This window comes from Solanum dulcamara, chromosome 6 (genome assembly GCF_947179165.1).
Source record: "Solanum dulcamara chromosome 6, daSolDulc1.2, whole genome shotgun sequence".
Classification (NCBI taxonomy): domain Eukaryota; kingdom Viridiplantae; phylum Streptophyta; class Magnoliopsida; order Solanales; family Solanaceae; genus Solanum; species Solanum dulcamara.
This window is the reverse complement of record NC_077242.1, coordinates 29,789,073-29,800,333: the sequence shown is the minus strand read 5'-3', so window position 1 is coordinate 29,800,333 and position 11,261 is coordinate 29,789,073.

Here is an 11,261-nt window from a genome sequence, read left to right as displayed (position 1 = left end):
TCAAGATTAGGGTAAAACTCAACTATAACTCAATTATGATGAATTTAAATATTGGGTACATACACAAACTCAATACAATGCTATGAATAGCCTTACATACCTGAAATTCGAAGCTTTTCTCCGAATTGAAGAACTGAATGACCACTCTTGAACCCCTAGCCTTTTTTCCCTGTAGGAGCGTTTTGTGTACTATCCGGAGTATAAGAATCATCGAAAAAGTATTTCTACACTACTAAAAACTAAAACCATATTTAAGAATGAGTAAAGAAGTATATAGAGAGAAGAGTTTTTGAGAAAGCTTGATGAATAAAATGAGAAAATAAGATGGGTATTTATAGGTGTGAAGGAGGGACCTAACAATAAATAAAAATAATTACAAAGGATGATCTTGAAAATTAAATAGAGGAATGTGATCTCATGGATGATGTCAAATAGAGGATTATTGATGTCATGGGTGATGTCAAATGAATTTAGATCTTTTCATGGTTGGTGAGATAAATCTTCTTTCAAGTCATTTAAATCAATTCTAGCATGCACGGGAGTGAAGGAATTCATCATTTAAACATCTTAAAACAATCCACCAATATAATTTAAAACTACTTTCAAGCCTTCACATAAGAACCTTGATAAATCATTCACTCCATGTAAATAAGAATCAACATAAGTCAATATAGGTAAATAAATTTCAAATATTCAAGAATCTATATATTTGCAATTGTTGTATGAAAACCCATAAAACTCATCACTTTAAATTATATATATATCAATATGAGTTAATAAACTTAAAATATACCATGATCTATGCATTTGGAACCATCATGTAAAATCCTATAGGACTCCATCGTTTAAAATTTAAATACTAAGTTGAGAAAATATTTGGGCTCTATGGATGGAAGAACCTATGGATAAAAATTCACATACCTTAGAGTAGAACTTGAAGAAATCTTGATGTTAGGTCCTAAATGGGGAGCTTGAATCCTTGAGTTTGAGAGCAAATTTGTTGGAGATGATCTGAGAGAGAGGAGGATGAAATTTAGGTTTTGGGGAGGCAAAAGACTACAAAAATGACCCCAAAACACGTCCAAGTTCTTATATATGTAATTAGGTAATTGTCCAAGATTCCCTAACTTGAACTAACTGGGAACAGGTCCGCGACGTGGAGGTGTTCCCCCATAGTTTTTTTTTTCCAAAATTAAAATTTGAGCCAAGATTGACCAAGTCCGTGACGCAGACTTGGAGCGTACCCTTCTTGTTAAGAGGACATAACTTTTTACTCTGAACTCCAATAAAAGCAATCTTGGTGGCGTTGTAAAGAAGACTCAAAGAAATTTAATTTGATAGGTGGACCACCTAATTTATTATATACTAAGAGATATGGTCATTTGAATTTGACCCTTATACAGACTCATACAAAAACTTAGACGATAGAAATTTTTTGGACTCAACTTGATGTAAAAGATGCCTTCTGACCTTCCACCATATCTAACACTCTTTATATACTTAGTAATCGATCCTAACTCATATATACAATTTGAATTCATTGATTTTGATCCTATATGCATATGAAGAATGGTTCAGTTCTTGGTGTAGAATTTTTTGGGGGTGTTATAGCTTCACCACCTCATTATCTTCCGTAACAACATGACCCATCGCTTCTCGCTCTTCAATTTCTCAATCTCCCAAGTAGATCCCCTTTTCCTCTTATTCAGAATTGTTTTTTCCTCTGTAATTGTTTGAATTAAAATCAAATTAACTTTGGCAGGAACAGTTTAGCACTTGTATCTCAAATGTGCTGAGAATTTTAATCAACAACTAGATCTTGCCTCTTCTTCGGTACAACTCAATAATTAAAAGCACTTCAAAGTTTAATTATCATTTTTTCTCCCAAAATATATTCGATTCAATGTATGTGTGAAATAGGTGCTTAAATTGTGTTATTAGTTGATAATTTCTGGTTAAATGAAGCTTCTAATTAGCCGTGTTTGTTTTATAGTCAATAGATCATGTTTCTACATCATACAATCTGATAAGCAACTTTATAAACTTTCAAATAGTGTACTGCCTACTTTCCATTAGATGGTTTATAACTCTTCTGCCATAGCATCAATTTTTTTTCTAATTTTAAACACTTTATTGTAGACATTATTCAACTTGATATAGTATTTGTCATTTGGGTAATCGGTAAGTGTCTTGGACTAGAATTATCAAGCTTGGATGGGTTTTTCGACTCAGCAATTGTTTGAATTAGGTAAAACTATTGATCACATACCCAAAAAGCTTTAGTCTTGTGAGAAGCCAAAGAGACGTTTGTGATAATGTTGTTGCTTCATGCGCGACACAAGAGAATGCACAATTCTTACTTTCAAATAGTGTATTGCCTACTTTCCATTAGACGGTTTACAACCTTCCTGCAATAGCATCGATTTTTTTTCCTCATTTTAAACACTTTATTGTAGACATCATTCAACTTGATGTAGTATTTGTCATTTGGGTAATCGGTAAGTGTCTTAGACTAGGCTTATCAAGCTTGGATGGCTTGCTCAGCTCAACAATGGTTTCAAGTAGATAAAACTATTGATCACATACCCAAAAAGCTTTAGTCTTGTAAGAAGCCAGAGAGATACTTGTGATTTGTTGTTGTTGCATGAGTGGCATAAGAGAATGAGCAATTCTTACCATTTTATACTTCAATATAAATTAATAGGTCAGTCCATCTACCAAAATGGGTAAAAGTACCAAATATATACTATGGATAGTGTCGAAAGTAATCATAACTCAATAACTCTTGTGAAGATTTACCCTGTAAGTTCTGGCTGACTCTATTACTATCAGTTTATGTCATTCATGCCCCAACTTGTGCTGGTTTGAGAAAATTATCTCATGAACGTTATATCTACACCGATGTGCTATCTTTCACATAATAATTTAAAGGCAGTGTTCTCAATCTAGGTCCATAATTATTTATATTCTTAAAGTTATTGTCATATTACTTTGTTCCTCGCATGTCCGTTGAAGAGTTACTTTACTATTGTGATTTATTTTCCTTCACTTTACATTATTTTGATAAAGTAATTTTTTTTTGATAAAGCCTTCGCTTTGCATTATAATCTTATATATATATAAAAGAGAACCCTCTGTCCGGTGACGTTGCGCCACCATAAGCCTAGATTTCCTTTTCACTCAAATTTAGATATTCTCACAAACTAAGCACCCCATCCGCAACAGGAACTCCACACTCAAATGGTTCTTCAACCTTAATAACCCTTTGCAACGTCTTTACCGCTTCCTTCCTTTTACACTTATTATGCCTCTTTTGAAACATTGTACCCATTTGCAAAGGACGGCACTCTCTTAAAAATTGAACCACAATATTATTTTTCCAAACTAATTTTTTTCCTTACCGTATCTCCATGTTTCTGTTCACCAACTTCCCCTGCATACCTTTGACTACAAAAAACCACTTCAGTCAAACCCCAAAGATCGATAATGCTCATAAGGGTCGATTAATTCATATGGGTTAAACTGGCGTGATCACTCTAATGGTAAGATAATAGTCTCGGGTAGCCTCCACGTTTGTCCAAATACGTGGCTACAAGTCAATAAAAATGCTAGCACAAATTTGGTCAATCTATTTGATTCAATTGCACTGTATTGTTTTTGTACTTAATGATTAGGTTGTAGATGTTGAATTCTTACATAACACAAAATACCCTATCCCATTCAGGTTTATTCCTTATATATTCATACCCTATTTGTTTAATATTTTCCTCCTTAGGTCACCACAACCTTAAAAGAATGACCGGAAGATCAATCTTTTTGGAAAAGTAATGCACCAGTTCAGACCTATTTTGTGTTGAATAACAAAAAAATTATATAAATACAATCACACAGCTTCAACTGTTGGCTATATTAATCATCCATTTTTTCCATCTCATTTGTTAATACTTTTGTCCCTCAGATGCATATTTTTGCCTATTATTAATTTAGTACATCATCGAAATATTTTCTGATATCTCTTTGTTCTGTATGCCATGTTTTGTTGAAATACATATTAACCTGTTAAACGCGATTGTTTGTACTTTTGCAAGCAATGGTGCCTCTCTTTGTGCTTAATAGTTATATCCTATGTTTCTTTGTGCTATATTTAATCTCATAGTCTTCACTTTTATTCGTTGAGAACATATTCAAATAATTTTTAAACTGTAACGCCCCTCAAAATTCTTCCCTAGGATTCGGACCCTTCTTGTATTCGTGCAGGGTCGAACCCAATTATTTAGAAGTGTGTGCTTGAGTTAAGATAAGTCCCTAAGTAATTGAGGAGTGTTGGAGGTGATATGGGGTCACGGAGGACCCCTAGGGCCGAGCTAAGACCAAAAAGATTCGTCGTGGCTAAGTTTGAGGACGAGTTCGCATGAGTGGTTGACTTCTAACGACCCTATCTTTTGATATATGACGATCTAGGTGGCCCACGACCTATTAAATTAATGGTCGTTGAGTCTTCTTTCCAACGCCACCAAGAAAGTAAGTTTTGGAGTTTAGAGTCGAAAGATATGATAATCCTAAGATGAACTAGCATAGCAGGAATTTTAGGCCTGGGGTTCAACTACTGGAAATCTGGGCTTGGCACCGCAGTGGCGCGATGCGCCACTATCGCGCCAGGAACATGCCTCAGTAGTTTGGTCCCTAGCGCGGCGCGCCACTACGAGGTGTGCAGGGTTTTTCAAGCCAAAATTCCAGAACCCAGAACCTTTGGCCTTGGCGCTATAAGGGCGCGACGCGCCACTATCGCGCCATAAACATGCCTCAGTAGTTTGGTCCTTGGTGCGGCGCGCCACTAAAAGTTGTGCAGGTTTTTAGGCATAATTGGCCTTGGCGCTGTAAGGGCGTGATGCGCCACTATCGCGCCAAAGGCGTTTTGGCCTATTTTTTAGAATTTTGGAGGAAGGGTAATTTGGGAATTGTCCCAAATTATATATTCACAAGCCTTGAACATTTTTGGACCATTTTTCAGCCCCCACTCTCTCTCTAAAAGCCCTAGAAACCTCTTTCTCTCTCTCTCTTCTTCTTCCTCTCTAAATCCTTCTCCAACAAGAAGAGTTCCAAGAGCTTCAAGGTTTGAGTTCTCCATTGAAGACCCAACCACAAGGTTTTCTTCATGCCTTCACTAAGGTATGTAAGGCTATCTAAAACAGGGATTGAGTCCACCCATGTGCCCTACTCTTGCTTTAAGGTTAGATGTTCATGAAAAATGGAGTTTTCTTGGTATGGTTATGTTTGTATGAGCTTTGTCCCCTATTTATTTGACTCTATATGTGTTGATGTTGTTGAGCTAAAAAGTTCTTAAAATGGGCCTTTATGTGATTATGAGTTGATGAAGACGAGTTGTTAAATATATTTTATTGATCTTCTTAATTATATAGATTATGATAAAAGATGCTATCTTCTTAAGAATGTTGCCTATTATAAAGTGTCGATTTAAAATCTTGAAGTTGTGATGAGTCACAAAGATTTCTCAAATGGATGGAGGTAATGATTGATTATATCTATATGTTGCTATAAATGTGCATTTAAATTTCTTTTGAAGAGATGATTGAGATTGATCAGATAGTACGATTGGAAGAGATTTGATTGTGATAGAGTTTATGAGTTGACAAGGTTGTAATGAGATTTGTTGATATGAGTTGATTGAGTTGATTGGATGGAGTTTTATGAGCATTGAGTCTTGGGAGGAGTATCGAGCACCGAATTGGGCAAGAGTATAGTCCATACTCGAACCCAATACCTGTGTTGCCAAACGTAGGGGGGATTGAACCGTTAAAGTCGGATGCTTCCCCGAGAGGTTTGTCCTAACATTATAGGACTTGGTTGGATTGGATCCATGAGTTGTTGACTCGTTCATGCCCTGGCAAAGTATGAACGGACGCGGCAACAACGTCGGCTTGTTGTACTGTCACTGGCTCATAAGTGATGGTTGTCGGATAAGAGAAACTCCCAAATATGTCTTGATAGTACTCTAAGTCAGATTGAGTTAAATTGTATGTGATTGGTCCCGTCTAAATCATATCCTTGTTTAGACTTAGGATATTTGATTGAGTTGTTATCCCTTTTGAGTTGAGATTCTGAGTTGATTGATTCTTCCTTGATGTTCGTTGCATTCAGCTATTTTACATACTCGTACATTCCATGTACTGACGTCATTTGGCCTGCATCGTTTCATGATGTAGAGACAGGTACTAGGGATCATCAACCAGCGCTCTGTTGAAGATCCATATACACTCCTAGCTAGTTGGTGAGTCCTCCTAGTTTCCAGAGGATGTTGAGCTTTCTTGTATAGTGTGTTGTCATTTCCTTTATTTTGATTATTGGTAGACATGGACTTGTCATTGGCACCTCTTAGACTTTGATAGAGGCTTCATAGACTGGAGTGTGGGGAGGTTGAATGGTTATTTTGAGGAGTCTTATTATATTTATTTGTTGAGTTGATGAATGTTTGGCCTTCGGCCCCCATATTGTGAATAGTATTTCATTAATTGAGTTTCCGCTAAGAGATTGTGATTGTATGAATATGTGACTGGACTAGGTGGTTCGCTCGGAGGTCAGAAATGGCCTTTGGGTGCCGGTCACGCCTAGGGTACCCTCTCGGGGCGTGACAAACATGGTATCAGAGCCTAGAGTTCAAGTGTCCTAGGGAGTCTATGAAGCCGTGTCTAGTAGAGTCTTGCATATGGGTGTGTTGTGCACCACACTTATAAGAAAGAGGCTATAGGACATTAGGAATTGTTTCACTTCTTTCATACTCTGACTTCGTGCGATAGAGTTAAACTCTATGAAACTTCCCTTCTAATTCGTGCGTTTATACGTTATAGATAATGCCTCCAAAACATACTGCTAGCCAGAGAAATGCCGAAAATGCAGAGATGCCTCAGTCTGAGGTACGCCCGGTAAGGGCTAAAGGCCGACCTGTGAGGTATGCGAAGGTGCCCCAAGTGCCTGCTACTCCGCCTGCAACCACATCAGAGGCAGAATTTCGAGGGGCAATTGCAATGCTCACGCAATTAATGGCTGCTCGAAATGGTAACTAGAGTTCGCCAGCTCTTAGCTCTAATTCCCAAGAGCCGTCTGCTGCCACTAGAATTAGAGACTTCCTGAGGATAAATCCGCCAGCATTCACGGGTTCTAAGATTGATGAAGACCCCCAAAACTTTATTGATGAGATGTGGAAAATTCTAAAAGCTATGCATGCTATGGAAATTGAGGGGGTTGAGTTAGTGTCTTATCAACTCAAGGATGTGGCAAACATCTGGTATAACCAATGGGAGCAAGGTAGGGGTGAGGATGTTGAATCTGCTAGGTGGGATAAATTTAAGAGAGTCTTTCTTGACCACTTCTTTCCCCGAGAATTGAGGGAAGCGAAGGTGGAGGAGTTTGTAAATCTAAAACAAAAAGGTACGACGGTTAAGGAGTATGGCCTGAAGTTCATCTAGTTGTCCAGGTATGCTCCAGAAATGATCCCAGATATGAGGTCAAAGATGAGGAAGTTCGTCTCCGGATTAGGGAGGCATGTGAAGAAGAAGTGCAAAGCAGCATTGTTGATCTCAGATATGGATATTTCCAGATTAATGGTGTATGCTCAACAGGTAGAGGATGAGAAAAGAAGAGACAGAGAAGAGCACCTAAGCAAGAAGGTAAAATCAGCGGGCCATGAGAGTGAACAGAGGCAAAACAAGGGCAACAGGTCCTTCTTCCAGAAGAGGCCTTCCAACTATGCCTCATCTATCGCCAGTGCACCTATGCCACAGAACAGGTACGATCGGCAGGGTCAAAGTCGCCAGAATTTCAGACCCCAAGGTTCTCAATCACAAGCTAGCGTGGGTCAAGGTTCGCAAGGGAAGCCACCATGCGGCAAGTATGGTAGGCTCCACTTAGGCGAATGCAGAGCGGGAAGGGTTCGTTGTTTTAAATGCGGCCAAATAGACCATTTTTAGAAGGAGTGTCCAGAATGGGGGAGCAGAGCCCAGTTCTCTACCACCGCACCGCCAGCTAGGGGTAATCAGAGGGGCACTACTTCAGGTACGATTGGAGGTACAAACCGCCTATATGCCATGGGTAGTCGCCAAGATCAGGAGAACTCTCCAAACATCATGACGGGTATGATTCGAGTCTCTTCTCTTGACTGTTATATTTTGATGGATCCGGGTGCCACCCTATCTTTTGTAACTCCTTACGTGGCTAGTAAGTTCAATAAAATCCCTGAATGTCTTAGTGAGCCTTTCTACTTAGCTACCCCTGTCGGTGATTTTGTCGTAGCTGAGAAAGTCTATAGAGATTGCATTGTGTCAATTTATCACAAAGATACCTTGGCTGACTTGGTTGAGTTAGACATGGTTGATTTTGATGTGATCCTTGGCATGGACTGGCTCTATGTCTGTTATGCCTCTATTGATTGTAGAACTCAGATGGTCACGTTCAAATTCCCGAATGAGGCTATCATAGAGTGGAAGGGTAGTCCTGTTGCGCCTAAGGGTAAGTTTATTTCATACCTTAGGGCCAGGAAGCTAATCACAAAAGAGTGCATTTATCACTTTGTCCGAGTGAAAGATGACAATATTGAGTCTCCATCCCTTGAGTTGGTTCTGATTGTCAATGAGTTTCTGGATGTCTTTCCTGAGATCTGCCTGGAGACCCTCCTGATAGGGAGATTAACTTTGGGATGGATATTCTTCCTAATACCCAGCCTATCTCAATTCCTCCATATAAAATAGCTCCAGCCAAGTTGAAGGAGTTGAAAGAACAGTTTAAGGACTTATTAGATAAGGGGTTCATTAGGCTGAGTGTCTCACCATGGGGAGCTCCGGTCCTATTTGTGCGAAAGAAAGATGGATCCCTTAGAATGTGTATTGACTACAGACAGCTGAACAAGGTCACCATAAAGAATAAGTACCCTCTCCCCAGAATAGATGACTTATTTGACCAACTCCAGGATGCCATTTGTTTTTCAAAGATAGACTTGAGATCCGGCTACCATCAGTTGAAGGTAAGGGTGTGTGATATTCCGAAGACCGCTTTTCGGACTCGTTATGGCCACTTTGAATTTTTGGTCATGTCCTTTGGGTTGACAAATGCCCCCGTAGCTTTCATAGATCTCATGAACTGGGTGTTCAAACCGTATCTTGATATGTTTATGATTGTATTCATAGATGATATCCTGGTCTACTCCAAGAATGAAGAGGAGCACGCCTATCATCTTAGAGTCGTTTTACAAACTTTGAGGGACTAGGTATTGTATGCAAAGTTCTCCAAATGTGAATTTTGGCTTGCATCAGTGGCCTTTCTAGGTCACATTGTATCTGGAGATGGTATTCAGGTTGACGCTCAGAAGATTGAAGCTATGAAGAATTGGCCCAGACCCACATCCTCGACAGAGATAAGGAACTTCCTAGGTTTGGTTGGCTACTACCGAAGGTTTGTAGAGGGATTCTCATCCATATCATCACCATTGACTAAGCTGACCCAAAAGAAGGCTAAGTTCCAATAGTCCGATGCTTGTGAGGAGAGTTTCCAGAAATTGAAGACCAAGCTAACCACTGCTTCTGTTCTAGCTTTGCCCGATGGAACAGAGGGCTTTGTGGTCTATTGTGATGCATCCATAATTGGTTTGGGTTTTGTGTTGATGCAAAGGGGAAAGGTGATAGCCTATGCTTCAAGACAGCTTAAGGTTTATGAGAAGAATTACCCAACTTATGACCTTGGCTGGCAGCGGTGGTGTTTGCGCTTAAAATTTGGCGCTACTACTTGTATGGAGTGCATGTCGATGTGTTCACCGATCACAAGAGCTTGCAATACGTCTTTAGCCAGAAGGAACTCAACCTGAGGCAAAGGAGATGGCTTGAGCTACTCAAGGACTATGATATGAGCATCCTCTACCATCCAGGTAAAGCTAATGTTGTTGTTGATGCTCTTAGTAGGTTGTCTATGGGTAGCACTGCCTACGTGGAGGAAGGAAAGAGAGAATTGGCGAAGGAGGTACACAGATTATCCCAATTGGGAGTTCATCTGGAAGAGGACAATGAAGGCGGAGTAAACGTTCGAGATGGATCTACGTCCTCCCTTGTGACAAAGGTAAAGGAAAAATAAGATCAAGATCCCGTCCTTCTTCGATTGAAGGAAGTTATTCACAAACAAGGGGTGATGGTTTTCACCAAAGGGGGAGATGAGGTGTTGAGATACCAAAACAAATTGTGTATGCTAGATGTCGATGGTGTTCGAGGAAGGATTATGGTTGAAGCTCATAGTTCCAGATACTCTATCCATCCGGGCTCTACAAAAATGTACCATGACTTAAGAAAAATCTATTGGTGGAGTGGGATGAAGAGAGATATTGCAGAATTCGTTTCCAAGTGCCCAAATTGTCAACAGGTGAAGGTTGAGCATCAAAGTCCATGTAGTTTAGCTCAAAATATAGAAATTCCGGAATGGGAGTGGGAAATGATCAACATGGACTTTATTATAGGTCTACCGAGGTCCCGAAGGAAACATGATTGGATTTGGGTAATTGTGGATAGGATGACGAAATCAGCTCACTTCTTGGCGGTGAAGACTACTGACACCATAGAGGATTATGCAAAGTTTTACATTCAAGAGATCATCAAACTGCATGGGGTCCCTTTGTCTATCATCTCAAACAGAGGAGCTCAATTCACTTCCCAATTTTGGAAATCCTTTCAAAAGGGATTAGGTTCGAAGGTGAATTTGAGTACGGCCTTCCATCCCTAGACAGATGGCCAAGGAGAGCGCACCATTCAAACATTGGAAGATATGTTGAAGGCATGTGTGCTTGACTTCAAAGGAAATTGGGATGATCACTTGCCTCTCATAGAGTTTGCATATAAAAATAGCTATCATGCAAGCATTCAAATGGCTCCTTATGAAGCTTTGTATGGGAGGAGGTGTAGATCGCCCATTGGGTGGTTTGAAGTTGGTGAATCCGAGTTGATTGGGCCTGACCTTGTTCACCAAGCCATAGAGAAAGTGAGAATTATTCAAGATAGGCTAAAGACAGCCCAAAGCTGCCAAAAATCTTACACCGACGTGAGGAGGAGAGACTTAGAGTTTGAGGTGGGTGATTGGGTGTATTTGAAAGTGTCACTCATGAAGGGTGTCATGAGGTTTGGAAGGAAAGGGAAGCTCAGTCTTCGATATATTGGTCTTTACCAGATTTCGAGGCGGATTGGGAGTGTTGCCTATGAGTTGGAGTTACCCTC